General features: G+C 39.1%; 1 protein-coding gene across 4 annotated transcripts in view; it reads left to right on the top strand.

Moving 5' to 3' along the window:
- Nucleotides 1-15900, top strand: part of LOC137020079 (5-hydroxytryptamine receptor 4-like) — a 139900-nt gene that overhangs the window by 81638 nt on the left and 42362 nt on the right. The gene's annotated exons all lie outside the window — the stretch shown is intronic.

Below are 15900 nucleotides of genomic sequence, written 5' to 3'. Positions count from 1 at the left end.
GATAAATAAAAGGTGCAAGTACTTAAAGGGGTCATGAACTGCGTTGTTTTATTGTTTTATAATGTTTCCTGGGGTGCACTTAATGTTAGAATGCTTTTAACATCAAAAATTGTCATTATTTAAAAATTAAAGGAATTTTTCCTAATTGAATGCTTTGTTTGAAGGGGCGTGTCTGCTGTCAGACTTCAGTATAAACGCCCACTGCTGTGATTGGCTAACATCTTTACATATGAAATAGCTAAGTATTATTCTTTCAAAAACTTTTAGCAAATTTTTTTACAGCTCTCAAATTAATCGTGAAAAGTGTTGCATTACATTAAAATCTATGGCATTATATTTAGATTGTGGCATGAAAGGTTGGAGTGATGAACACTGTAGACAAAACTGTAGTAGTGATCTCGTCATTGCAACTCAATTTCTGCGCACTAACGAATGCTTTCATCGGCTGTAACTAAGAGATTTGTTGAGCTTTGGTATGAGTCCAGAACTCAGTTTCTGATAATCTCTCCTCCTCATCTCTCTAACACACCACTGGGCGGGGCTAACGTTGCAACGATGAAGTAGGCATTGATTTCTTCTGCGGAGGCGGCATTTCACCTGTCATAGATAGACACATTTCAGGATCAGTCGCTCGCTTGGTCTGGTGTCAATAAAAGCTTTTATTGGACTAACAAGGAAGTTTTCAGTTCTGAAACTTACAGGATATTCTTACAGTACGATGACGTCTTATGATATCAAAAGCTCAAGGAAAAATTTATTTCTCAATTCATGATCCCTTTAAACAAATACATTTCACCATATTTCTTTAGGCTTTTACTAAAATTAATCAAAAAGGCCATTTTGAGGGAGAATTTCATATCTTTGGATTACTTGTTCATCAAATCCATCTTCATGTTAAAGCAGCTGTGTTTCAGTTGCTTCATCAGCTACAAACAATGCAAACAGGATGTTTGCTTTAACTGGTGGAGACTGCTGGTCCGCTATGAGACATGTGAACTTAACAGCTTTCATTCTTCCCGTGAGTCCAAACGTCATCTATTATAGTTACAAACAGAAATCATTAGTGCATCTTTAACTAAGCAAGTATCGCAAGCATCTCACGTCATATCAAATGCAGTGATAGAGCAAAATATTTCATATTAACACAGAGAGCAGGAACATTTCCTTGCATAAACTGCTCACTATCAATGTTAAAATGACGAGATATTATTAATTTAGCCTTCCAGACCCCCACAGTATACAAACACACAAGGTCAGAGACACTCGCTGTTCACCCAGCTTGAACAACGAACCCACAGATGTTTGAAAGTCTTCAAAGGCCTCTCCACCACAGAAGTTGTTGTCTAAACATGTCCCACTGAAAACGGGTCCAGATCGGGCTGTGCAAATGACTGTAAAGGCTCTTCAGAATGTCCTACCGCTCTTTGTTTTTCACAGCCCTTTGGAAACCTGCCTGGGACATAAATCGTGGAACTGTTTCCAAATGGTGGGGCTGTCAACATGTTAATCTGGTTGATAAACATTGGAGTGAAGTATGTTGGGATCTCAGGGGCTCTGCCGGAGACGCTGGAGGCAGGAGCTGTGGGACAGGCAAATGAGTTTAGGGATCCAGGCAGATTAACACAGACGACACAGATCTAAACACAGGCCTGCTGTCTTCCGTCTTAATTATTCAGTAATTCACCCGAAGCTCAACATGGGGATGATAAACTCATCTGGGTATTGAAGACTCCTCTGGGTTCTGTCTGGATGTCTTATAGGTTACAATTAGCAGTGTCTTGTCAAGAAATTATTGCTGATAAAGATCAGCGGTGTAAGGTAAATGGGTCAATGATGTAATGCTTATTTTTGTTTTCCCATGATCTAATCATTTATTTAAAAATTGATTAAGAATTAAAACAGACTACGACTTTAAAACATCTCTTATACATCTTCAAATCAGGCCACCAAATTAAAGTGTGTAGTAATATCTGATTGTTTGACCTATTATGCCCCTTTTACAAGATTTAATATAAGTCTCTGGTGTCTCCAGAATGTGTCTGTGAAGTTTCAGCTCAAAATCCCCCAGAGATCATTTATTATAGCTTGTCAAATTTGCCTCTATTTGGGTGTGAACAAAAACACGCCGTTTTTGTGTGTGTCACTTTAAATGTAAATGAGCTGCTGCTCCCGCCCCCTTTCCAGAAAAGGGCGGAGCTTTAACAGCTCAACAACAACAAAGCTGGAGAATCTCACGCAGCCAAAATTACGAAAGTGTTCAGCCTTACATTGTTCAAACCGGAGTCGACACTGATGGAGAGACTCAGCAAGAAGTTACAACTTTTAGACGTTTCTGAATGGTTAGTGGATAAATTTGCATAAATTATTATATTGCATATTACTTCCCCAGTGAAGATGTAAAAAATCTGTATTTATTATATATACTGTATATATGAATACATGAAGATATTTTGCGGAGTGTTTAATGTATCTGTCTAATAACTGGCATCAGCTGCATTACTTGAATTAATAATCACTATTGATCAGTTCAGGCATTAATGAGCACTGTTTAATGCTGGTCCCGTGAGCTGTCATGGAATAATAGCTAGTGTTTCCTTTGTAAATCATAATATATCATTATTAATTTACATTTTCAGTTTTGGTGCAGAAAGTACACACTACAAACACACAGTTCAGCCATTGTCTTCAAGCTGTTGTGAATCTCAGTTTTCAACAAAACTTTTTTTCCTGTTGTGTTGTTCACCTCATTCTGCTGTTATTTGAAGCTCATACAAAGCAGAAATATTCACTGAGTTAGCACTTGCTTTAGAATCTTGATTTAGAAACATGCAGAGTCATGGATGCTTATAGAAATGCTCCAGGGTCCTCATCAGCACTACTGTATATTTGATATAGTGGATTGTTAATTGTTTTTTTTCAGTATGACTCTCTCGGGACAAGAGCACACACACCTGATTCAAAATAAATGGCTTCTATTGTGAGTGATTTTATGGAGGCCAGCCGGTGAAGTAAATGTGATGTCTGCTGCTCTGAGAGGTTTGTGTTTGTGTTGGGCTGAGGTCTCTGGCTCTTACAGCATGCCATAAATCACCCCTATTAAGAATTATATGTGAAAGTTATGGTTGGCCTAATGAGGAAGCCCAATCATTTCTGACAGACTGCATCAAAATCCACCCCTAAAATAAACTTGCAGAGCTATTATATATATGAGTCAATTATGCAACACTCATTTTGTTTTTGTATGGATTATTCAAAGATATATAAAAATGTTTTCAGTATTCTAATATTGGGGGTCTAGGTAGTGTACAGTAATCTCATAAAATACTGAACATTTTTTTCTCATAAGTAGTTTGTCATATTATTATTATTTCTTTAAAAAATATGCATTTACACTGGGGTTTTCCTTCAAATATTAAATATTAACAATTCATACTCATAAATCTATATATTAATATGATTTATTCATATATCAAATATTTTAATTATTTTTAATTATTTTAATTTATATTTATCATATGTCAAATAAATATTAATCATTAATATGACTGACTGTGGTTTGTCTGCCAAATCACAGTCAATGTGGTTTGATTTTAGATATTTTAATATGCGTGGTGAGATTAAACTTCATGATTCATTTATAATTTTTATTTATTTATCATATTTATTATATATATTGTAATTAAGCCAAACATAATATTTATTATTTATAATATATTTAATATATATTTATTATATATTTACATAAAATATCTGTAATATTTGAATAATAAATAATAAATAAAATATATAATTTTTTTTTATATATATATATATATATATACATATATATATATACATATATATATATACATATATATATATATATACATATATATATATACATATATATATATATATACATATATATATATACATATATATATATATATATACATATATATATATACATATATATATATATATATATATATATATATATATATATATATATATATATATATATATATATATATATATATATATATATATATATATATATATATATATATATATATATATATATATATATATATATATATATATATATATTTGTTATTTATTTATATGAATTATTTCATATATATTGACTAAATAGTAGTGTACGTGTAAGTGTATTCAGGGTGCATAGAAAATATTTTTTAAAAAATTATATATATATTTTTTTTTTTATTTATTTATTTTTTTTTTTAAATGATATAAAACGACTTTAAAAAGATTTAATACCTAATAACCTAGCAGATAGATTTTTCAGGAGATTTTTCAAGGATATCACCCTCCCAGCATCCTGGATATCCTTATTTGTCATTGACCCATAAACTCATTATGCACTGAACACATTAGTGCTTTGTGAGAGATGAGGGCATTGAGCTGTATCTGAAATGAGGTTTGGGGAGGCATGAAACCGACATATTACACACGAGCCTCTGAACAGTCTGCTGGTATTCATTTGAGATTTCAATCGTTCAAACGTCTCATAGGGCACATCACGATGAACCAGTCAGCACATTTCAGTGACAATCTGTTTAAAAGCTGCCTTCTTCCTGAAAGATTAATCCTCTCCTCACCCTGACACCCAATCTAGGTGACAAAACTAGACCACTCTAGGTATAAACAACAAAGCTGTTTGTGTTACAAGTTTACGATGCATTGATCTTAACAGAAGTGTCGCTTGTAGATTACACTAAAGCCTAGTGCTCTTCCTACATAGACATGGGCATTTTAAAGCATACTGTAGAAAGGTGAGTCGCATAATTGCCATGTTGTTAGCTTAGCATTATGTTAATGAATTGTTATCAGTCGTAAACCGAATCTCTCATGCGCTTCAAGTGAGAAATGCTCTAAATCTAAGACGCCAAGGCAGTTAATTAGGTTTCGGTTTGAAGAGGATTTGCCCTGTGCAAACTTTAGCACACAGTATGCGTGTGAAGCAAAGGTTAGCTACATAACACCCGGGTGGCGCTACTAAAACCAACAGCAGTTTTATGCGTTAGCTGCGCTTGAGCTGCAGTGATATATGAATTTCTGTGAGAGACAGATTACATGCATGTCTGCGCGAGTGAGTCCTGTCTGCAATGATGGACGTGCGTTTCACGGCACAACACGCAGCCTTGCCGATGACAGTTGGCTTTTGTGCACATCATCAGCTGTTCAGAAGCAAACTCAAAACTCTGTGTAATTGAGCATTACACTCGCACTGATGCCAGTTCAAACTCATGCCTCATATTTTAAAGGTATGATTCTTGTCTCCAGCCCCTATAAAACTGCCCAGCTTGAAGTGTTTTTGCTTGTAAATTTTGTAAGATTAATATTGAGGTATGACCCATGGAGTTTATGAAGGGAAACTGTTAAAGATGTTTTTGATGGCTTTAGCCATGGACTAGGCAAAGGCCTATTCACACCAAGAACGATAAGTACTGTATAAAGAAAACTGTAATGAAAACTATACTTGCGTCCAGACCAGCATATGATAACACTCCACTTATTATAAGTGCAAACTAGAGGCAAAATATGGCAAAAATGTAATCTCGATATTTTTTCCCATATTGATCGATAACGATATATTTCGATATATAAACTTTTAATGCTGCCAGCTTTAAAAGAGTATTCCAACTATGACTGAAGCCACAAAAATTTGAGGGTTCATTAATTACATGTTAAAGTAGCTATAGTTTATTAACAAAAACAGATTACACATTTAATAAATTAAGACAACTTACTAACTTAGCGTGTGACTTTTAATTATAAACAAGCCCAAAATACACTGGGACTCTTATTTTGAAATGTCTACACAATTGCAGGCCGATCGTTCATATTCATACAACCGTCTAAAACATATTATATAAAGGCCATAAAGTAGACATTGTCATAATTCATCAAGCTGAGTTCATTATCAATCGCTTGGCATAAATCTGTGCTTTTCATTGATTGAGAATCACTTTGAAGCAGCCTGAAGCGCTGTTGCACGAGCATGTAGAACGCGCCACAGCGCCGCCTTGTGACATTGCAACATGCAGCGCTCTTTGTGAAATATCCACAGCGGGAGTAAACAGTTCTGACGCACACATAACAAGCAGGTACAAAACACGTAGGGCGAGTGGAGATTTTGCACTAGTTAATCGATCGCGGATGGTTTCATTATCTTGGGTGGATACAAAAATATGAGAGGATAAAAATAATAAAAGCATAAATGTGTCTCCGAATATACTTGGGCGGCCGTAAATAAACCTGGGCGGCCCGCCCAAGTAAAGTCTATGGGTGCTTCTCAATCAGCTCCCTAGTTCAGTTGTCAGGGCACTGATCAGGGATTCACGACAATTTTCATCATTTTTGGATAATAACTTGAGGTTAATTTCACTTTCGTTGCTGCTTCCACTCATTTTTGTCATCCTCGTGTCGAGTTTGCTTTGCAAAGTGCCGTAGGAAATTGACTTTGTTCTTTGATGTGAACGTTAAAAGCTGCACACAGATTGGCTTTTGTCGTATATTTCTGTTGTATGATTTGCTCTTATATTAATCCAAATTGAGTAAAAATGCCTAGAGCTTATCATCGTTATCGACATATATTTTATCGCGATTCGATATGATATCGTTTATCGGCAAAGCCCTAGTGCAGTGGTCGCCAACCCGTCGATCGCGATCGACCAGTCGATCTTTATCACTGTTTCAGTAGCTCATGAAAAAACATAAATATGAGTGCAAAAATACATTAAATTTACTGTATACATACTGTATTTTTGTATTTATTTTCTGTTATTTTTGGAAGCTACTGGGACAGTGATTAAGGTAAATAACCCACATCATGTCTGAGTCTGTAAACAGCCGTAAACAAGAAGCCAGAGACGCTGAAGATGGACGCGAAGAGGAGACAATTATGTAGCAGGCAGAGCAGCTTACTGTTCAGGATGCTCGAAATATAGGAAGAAAATATAAATATTGAATTAGGGGTGAAGGGTTATATGAATGCATCTCTAAAAGGAATTACTGTCTTCAGAAAAAAAATCGATGGTAATGGCATTTTATTTTCCTCTTACCTCCAAATAAAGTAGCTAATTATTAGCGCAGTTCAGCTTTGTTTACACAGCTGTAAACAAGGAAACACTGTATCACTGCTGCTCCATATGCGCCACCTGCTGTCAGAGAGTGAATTTGCGTCTCATTAAGCCTGCTGTTTTTGTTTCAAGCTTTTTTGTGTAGCATATAAGTTCACAAAGATAAAGTCAGACTGTTGTGTTTTTGCTTTAAATCTTGAAATTAAATCTCAATTAATCAAAAAAAAAAAAAAAAGCATCTTTGTTTGGATTGTGATTAAAAAGCAGTGGTTCCCTCTAATTTGAAATGGCTATTTTTGTTTATAATAATAATAATAAATATCTGCAACCAGTATGAGAATCGGCCAATTTGCTTGTAAAAATAAATAAATAAATCAGAATCTAAATTGAACCCGGGTGCGCTGGCATGGAAGTCGGAAAATTTTTCTGAAAGTGATTTCAACAATATCATTCATCTGTGTCATTATCGTTATAGTTGTAGTGCGGACTCCAGCGATTATTACAACGTTATAGTTATCATTATAATTATCATCCTTGGTGCGAACAGCCCTTAACTGATTATGACTAGAGACAGTCATAAAATCTTCATGCGCGTCATATAAGTCACAGTGGGTCAGCGTAGATGGGCTTATCTTCAGGCCATTGAATTGGTTTTGCATTTGATTAAGTGTTTCCCGCTCTTGGCTCTGGATTTTGATGATAAGCATATGTTATCTTGCATGAGTGATCTCTCACTCGGGACAGGATGTTTTCTTCAACAAACCTCCGACTGAAACAACACCACACATATGTCAGCTCTTACCAGTGTTCGGACGCAGACGCGCAGTGCGCCTCGAGTGCTTTGCTTTTTGAAAATAAACTTCCTCGAAATGAAACAAGTACTGACAGCCATATCAAACAAAATGCCCAGTGAGAAGAAAACAGTATCTGTCATTTTTAGTGAGTTTTATTCTGATTGGTGTTGTCAGTGCACTTGTGCTATATCGAGAAACCAGATTAACTGTGCGCACACTTCACCAGATACTCCTATGGCTTTTATAGTGAATGATTAAACCTTGAAACTAGACTTCTGCTCTATCTGAATTTCGTAAATATTTGTTATGGATTCTAATGTATTAATCAGAATGATTTAGATAAAGAAATTTCATCCAAAAAGACAAACAAGAAAAAAATATAGGTTTTAGGACCTTTTTTATGCATTGTGACTTTATTTGCATCACAATTAAGCCCATCAAATTCTCATTACCATAATGAGTCCCAGAATGTTTCTGCTGAGTTTTTCCCCCCGCATTATTCTCATTAATGTTTCATTATTCTTAGAATTGTTTCAATAATGTCTCATTATGGTGATCATTTTTTTATTTTATACAATTAAATTAACAGGTAAATAAAAAAATTAAATAAATGAAAAGGAGAGCAACAAATACTATTATATTGTATCCTTAACAGTTTGCATATTAATTTAATGAAGATATGGAGGTAATGTGCTTAATTTTCATGAAAATAACAACACAATACATTCAATATTTTTTCTAAATACTGGCTTTATTTTTATATGCAAAATATAGTTTATTTCTTTCACATAGTTTTGGGGTGAAGACAGGCTTAAATGAAGATCTTAATATTATTACAGTGTTTTATTGAAATTAGGTGATTGTATGATTGCAATATTTGGGTCAATGACGTGACGGTTCATTTTTATTGTCTAAAGGCCTTAATAATAATAATAAAAAGCAAAGATATGACATCCAAAGTAAGTAAGGTGGTATAACTTGATCTCTTTTATTGAATCCAAAAGGTTTTAATTATATTTTGTTATATAAAGGTATTTTAAAGATTTTGAAGTGTCATTTGGTTTAAACGTCCAAAAGCCGATACAGCCATTTCATTTATGATTAAAATATCTTAAAATGTAATAAATGTGTATATTTTTTTTGTTTATTCTGGCATGATTTTATAACATCATATATCAACATAGTGCAAAACATTATTAAAATTATGTGTAGAAGTCATTGCTTTGTTATCAGAAAGAATGTCCAAAAAAATTAATTTTATTGATGTCATTCGGAGTAACCAATATAAAGGGATCGTTTCAGATCAAGTCATGCGGTCAGTATCATGTGACAGGATGTGACATCATTCAGACACCTGTAAAGGACCACATTGCCTTGAAGCAAAGTAACTAACTCTAATTTGAAAAATTTGTGTTTTCACTTGTTCATACGCATGTCCCGAAACATCAGGTCATTCGGTAAAACATGGAAAATGTAGTAATATTTTAAAAACTTGTACTAAATATAACATGTTTGATTGTCCTTTTAGCTAGATATCAGCCTGTTAGCATCGTTTGAAAATATTGTCATTTGTTATAACAAAAAGTGTAATTCGGTAAAACCGAAATCTAAACTGAATTACTTTTTTGGTGATAAATTTTGTCCATCTTGTAAAAAATGACAAAAGCAGTGTTAATTGATTATAAAAACCACATACTGTCATTGTTAACACTTAATAAAACATCAAAATTAATCTAGCCACCTTTACATTGTATTGAAACTGGTATTGCTTTAACTGAAGACGTGACGTCTGAGATGGATAAATTTACCCACAGTGCACCTTCAGAGTTCTTATTCTTGGCTTAAGGTTTCTGCAGGGATAGATGATTTGCACTTGTATTTATTGATGCCAGACTTTTTAAAGACAGGGGTTAGGATTTCATTACAGAGGTCTATAAGTCGATGCGTAAGCACTGTTTGCTTTAACACACACATATATGTGGTGTCCTTATCATCAGCTTGGAGAGTGATTGTTGATCCGTAACCTTTATGAGACACAGCACAGTGAGTCATGCAATCATTCCTGGGTCCCTTGCAAGCATCTGTTTGAGTAATTTATGTTATGGGCCTATTATGAAGCCAACAAACGAGGAACCATAGATACTGTGTATTTTAAGTGTCACCTACTTAAAACCAGGAAATAAGCTGTTTACATGGTACATAAAAGCTGTGGCAATCTGTCAAGTTCTCATTCATTGAGAGGTGTTTACTTTGCATTAAGTGGGATCAAATGTATGCTAACGTTTTTCATATATTATTGAGGAATTCAGTAGCACTCGATTTTTTTGTGTGTGTACATTGAAATCTAGTGTGTCTTTTTTCATGAGTAGCAAGTGGTGACGTATCAAAGTTGTCCCAGTTTGTTCACTGTCATGCCCAGCCTACATCTACATTGCCTTGCATGTGTTTTGGTTGCTTATTTCTTAATTTGTTATGATAACCTTACACTTTCTGAGCTAATAAACTCACAATACAGCATCATTTACAACACCCCATAGGATAACACTTACTTTTCTTACACACTTTACAAAATGCTGGGTTAAAAACAAACCAATCTGGGTAAATATTGGATTGATTTTTTTAATCAGTGTGGGGTCAGTCAATTTGATACTGGTTTTTCATTTTAAATAATAAAAATGCACTCTAATATCTCTGACAGGAACAGTTCATATAATTTTTTTTTTTTTATCCAATGGCCAGTCAGTCTTTCATAATCATCAAATATTCAAAAACATTTAGTAAATGTTTTAGGAAGAGACAGGAGCAGAGACAGCAACCAATGGGAATCTGTGGAAAGAAAACTGATATCAGTTGGCTGATCCAGTTCATTAAATGGCAATCTTATAAATTTATTTTTGAAAAGTTATATACAAAACAGTATTACCTTGTGCCATCTCATCTGTCAGGCATTTAAGTTTCAACCATCAAACACATAGCGCGACCAAAGCTGCAACATTAGTGCACTAAATCAACAGCTCTCCTATTACTGTTACAGAACCCTTGTTTCCCTGGACTTCAATTCCCATGTTCCTCCTGTTCTCCACACCTGCACTCACTTCCCTCGTCAGCTCCTCATCATCACAGATCACCTGCACCTGGACTCTATTGTTAGCACTCCTATATAATGCACTCACTCCCTGCACTCCTCGTCCGTTCTCTGTTTTGTTAAGGTGTCTGTCTGTTGTTCATTGCCATTGTTTGAAGTAAAGTCTCTATTATCGTGGAAATCCGTATCTGCCTCATCTCTCTACCAGCCACCCGTAACAGAAGAACGGACCTAAACCGACCGGATTTTCCACGAACAAAAAAATGGAGACTTTCCCCAGCTCCCTGGATCCAGCTCCTCCATCGCCTCTCACCCTAACAGCCAGCGAACGCATTATCGGGCTCCTGCAGGTAGGACGTTCGCTGGAGAGGTATGTGGAGGAGTTCGTTGAGCTTGCTTACTTGTCTAACTGGCCCGACGCTCAGTTGATCTCCCTGTTTTTGGATGGATTGGATGACGACACTATCCGTTTAGATGAACCTGTTTTTTGTTTCTCCTTAAGCGAAACTATCAATTTAATTTTGTGGTTGAATGGCTCCAAATTCTTAGTGAAAGAGGTTCAGGATCAGTGTTGTCGTCCGGTCCATCCAGAAACACGGTTGGCCGGGCCAGTTAGTCAACCTCCGGCTTCCTCCGCATACCCCTCCAGCGAACTCCCTGCCTGCCCCAGGCTGGACCCATATTCCGCTACTGGGCCCAGTAAGCGGAGGAGGAGGAAGAAAGCGGCCCCAGTATCTCCAGAGCCCGCTCCAGTATCTCCAGAGCCCGCTCCAGTATCTCCAGAGCCCGCTCCAGTATCTCCAGAGCCCGCTCCAGTATCTCCAGAGCCCGCTCCAGTATCTCCAGAGCCCGCTCCAGTATCTCCAGAGCCCGCTCCAGTATCTCCAGAGCCCGCTCCAGTGTCTCCAGAGCCCGCTCCAGTATCTCCAGAGCCCGCTCCAGTATCTCCAGAGCCCGCTCCAGTATCTCCAGAGCCCGCTCCAGTATCTCCAGAGCCCGCTCCAGTATCTCCAGAGCCCGCTCCAGTATCTCCAGAGCCCGCTCCAGTATCTCCAGAGCCCGCTCCAGTATCTCCAGAGCCCGCTCCAGTATCTCCAGAGCCAGCTCCAGTCCCCACAGAGCCAGCTCCAGTGCCTGTGGGGATTTTAATTGTATTTGAGGGGATGAAATGGCCCTCAACCCCAGTCTCCGCCGAGCCAAGTTCTCCAGTCTCCTCCGAGCCAAGTTCTCCAGTCTCCTCCGAGCCAAGCTCTCCAGTCTCCGCCGCCGAGCAAAGTTCTCCAGTCTCCGCCGCCGAGCAAAGTTCTCCAGTCTCCGCCGCCGAGCAAAGTTCTCCAGTCTCCGCCGCCGAGCAAAGTTCTCCAGTCTCCGCCGCCGAGCAAAGTTCTCCAGTCTCCGCCGCCGAGCAAAGTTCTCCAGTCTCCGCCGCCGAGCAAAGTTCTCCAGTCTCCGCCGCCGAGCAAAGTTCTCCAGTCTCCGCCGCCGAGCAAAGTTCTCCAGTCTCCGCCGCCGAGCAAAGTTCTCCAGTCTCCGCCGCCGAGCAAAGTTCTCCAGTCTCCGACGCCGAGCAAAGTTCTCCAGTCTCCGACGCCCACGAGCCCTCAGCTCCAGCCGCCGCCGCCGAGCCCTCAGCTCCAGCCGCCGCCGCCGAGCCTGCCGCTCCAGCCGCCGCCGCCGAGCCAGCCGCTCCTAGTATGGTCTCTGTGATTGAACTCTCCAGCCCAAAGACTGTTTTCCCTCCCTGCCTCCCTCTCCCGCCTCCTCCAAGTCATGTCTATACTGCACCTCCACCTCAAGCCCCCTCGCCCAGATCTCCACCTCGGACCTCTGGGCGATTACCTTCACCCCGGCTCCAACCTCCCTCTGCTCCACCGTTGCCCATCAGTCCTCCAGCTTCACCAGTCTCCATCCTGCCTCCACTCACACCTTGGTCATTCATCAGCCTGCCCTCCCCTCTGGACTTCACTCCTCCGTCTCCGCTCCGTCACTCCGTCCCTCGGATTCAGTTGGCCTCCTCACTCCCCCCGGTGTTCGTTTTGTTGGCTGTCCTTCTGCTTTCACTGCGGCCTTCTGGAGCCCCGGCTGCGCTTCGGTCGGCGGAGCCTTCGGTTCCGCCATCACCCGCCAGTCCTTCAGCGACGCCTGGGCTCAACGCCTCGAAGCCTTCGGTCCCTGACCCGCCATGGCGGCCTGCTGCACCTGACCCGCCATGTCTGCCCGCTGCACCTGACCCGCCATGTCTTCCCGCTGCATGTCTGCCCGCTGCACCTGACCCGCCATGGCTGCCCGCTGCACCTGACCCGCCATGGCTGCCTTCAGCCCCTGACCCTCCATGGCTGCCTTCAGCCCCTGACCCTCCATGGCTGCCTTCGGCCCCTGACCCTCCATGGCTGCCTTCGGCCCCTGACCCTCCATGGCTGCCTTCGGCCCCTGACCCTCCATGGCAGCCTTCGGCCCCTGACCCGCCATGGCTGCCCGCTGCACCTGACCCGCCATGGCTGCCTTCAACCCCTGACCCGCCATGGCTGCCTTCAACCCCTGACCCGCCATGGCTGCCTTCGGCTCCTGACCCGCCATGGCTTTTGAGCCCGCCCTGGAGACCTCCACTCCAGTCTACTCATCCCCCTGCTCCGGTTTGAGGTCTCCAGGGCGCCCGCCCCCCTCCCGGTTGTTACATCTACGGCGCGAGGACGCGCCTACCGGGAGGGGGAGGTACTGTTACAGAACCCTTGTTTCCCTGGACTTCAATTCCCATGTTCCTCCTGTTCTCCACACCTGCACTCACTTCCCTCGTCAGCTCCTCATCATCACAGATCACCTGCACCTGGACTCTATTGTTAGCACTCCTATATAATGCACTCACTCCCTGCACTCCTCGTCCGTTCTCTGTTTTGTTAAGGTGTCTGTCTGTTGTTCATTGCCATTGTTTGAAGTAAAGTCTCTATTATCGTGGAAATCCGTATCTGCCTCATCTCTCTACCAGCCACCCGTAACAATTATAGTCAGTGGAGCGTACTGAAACTTTGTTACATATTATCAGCTTGCCATAACAAATGACAGCGATCGTGTTTCAGCCCTGGTCACACATTCGTTTGACGGCCGTGTAGATCCGGCATATGCTGCGTTTCTAGAAGGCTAGCGTTCCAAGCAGACTGTGGCGTTCACACTCTAAAAAATGCTGGGATAAATATGGACAAACCCAGGGATTTTTCATTTTTCAACCAATTTTGTATTTATTTTTTTAGCCATTTTTTAGCATGTTTTTGCTCACCCCCAAATAGGGAGATATTTGAACAGAGACTTATAATACATCTTGAGAAAGAGGGCATAATAGGTGCCCTTTAACCCAACCTGCTGGGTTTGTCCATATTTAACCCAACTTAGGTTGTTTTTAACCCAGCAACCCAGCAATGTGAGACTACAGACGTTTTCCTTTTTGTAGAGTAATAATTTAATAGAAATACAATGTAATACAAACCTCAGTTTCATTCAGAAATTTCCCCTCAGGAAATTTTCTCTAAGAACATAAAACAAAATTACCCAGCAGGCTGAACACAGCATTTTTTAGAGAGGCAGTGAAACAGATCTAATTATAACATATATTCTCTAAAACAGTGGATCCCAATCTTTTTAGTTTGGAGTACCGCCTGAAGGGATTACCATCCTTCTGCGTATCCCCTCTCTTCCACTTAGACTGCAGTCACACCTTTACCATTAAAGGACAATATTTGCCCCCTAAATTGATTTTCCAGTGCATTTTTTTTACCTTTATGAATAGCTTTTATAAAATAAATAATGTTTTAAATAAAAATGTTCAATAGAGAAATATGCAATGATGGTAAAACTAAGTAAAACTTTTAAATATTAAACTAAAACCGCCAGTAGGTGGCAGCAAGTCACTGTTTTTATGAGTGAGTCATTGAGTCATTCATTCAGTAATGAAGCAAGTGGCTGTGAATGAATCATTGAATCATTGACTCTCACAATTCGTTCAAAGCCGCAGAAACACAGACGTGTGTTGTAGTTCTGCTGTGGTTTACGTTAGAACTATTATTTCATTGCAAAATAGAGTAAATACTGACAGTACTGTGTTTAAAATGACCTGTTGTATGATAATGTCACATTTGCAGTCATTTGGATATTTGGGAACAATCGCATTCTTGCTCGTTATTAAATACAAAAACTCACACAAGGCATTTTTGTATCGGAGAAAGTTTGATTCTTAAATCGAAATGAATCCATTATCTGTGTCTATATTTGTTCTTCAAGTGCGAGTAAGTGCTAAATCCCTACTGTTACAAATGTGTATATTGTCGAGAACGACAGTAATTTAGCGCGATTTAAGGCAGCAGATTCTGCACGCAATCTATCATATGCATGCTGCTTGTGAGGATACAGTCATTTTTGACTGCAAATGATGAGGTAATTTGGTTAAATGTACTGGATTTATGACATTTTGGCAGTTAGAAATACATGCTCGATTTTAATATTATTTTAAGGTAGAATTAAATGAACTATTCAGAATTTTTTTCGCATACCCCCTTTTGTCACCTCACGTACCCCAGTTTGGGAACCACTGCTCTAAAACATTATATTCTCTCTTTCTTTTTCCCTCTTGTTTTCTTTCAATATCTCATTCTCATTTTGTAAGCTCATATACACTTGCGGTTATGATTTTTTAGATCCCTAACCCAATACCAATATTTACATTCTAGAGCATTCAAGCTATGTTACTATTCAAAAGTCTCTTATTTTCACCAAAGCTGCATTTATTTGATCAAAATACAATAAAAACAGTAATATTGTGAAATATTATTACAATTTAAAATAACTGTTTTCAGCATGATTACTTTTAAAAAATCATACTTTTTCAGCATCATTACTCCAGTCTTCAGTGTCACATGATCCTTCAGAAATCATTCTAATATGCTGA

This window comes from Chanodichthys erythropterus, chromosome 1 (genome assembly GCF_024489055.1).
Source record: "Chanodichthys erythropterus isolate Z2021 chromosome 1, ASM2448905v1, whole genome shotgun sequence".
In the NCBI taxonomy this organism is placed as follows: domain Eukaryota; kingdom Metazoa; phylum Chordata; class Actinopteri; order Cypriniformes; family Xenocyprididae; genus Chanodichthys; species Chanodichthys erythropterus.
The sequence above is the reverse complement of the archived record's forward strand: the minus strand, read 5'-3'. Positions and strand labels throughout refer to the sequence as shown.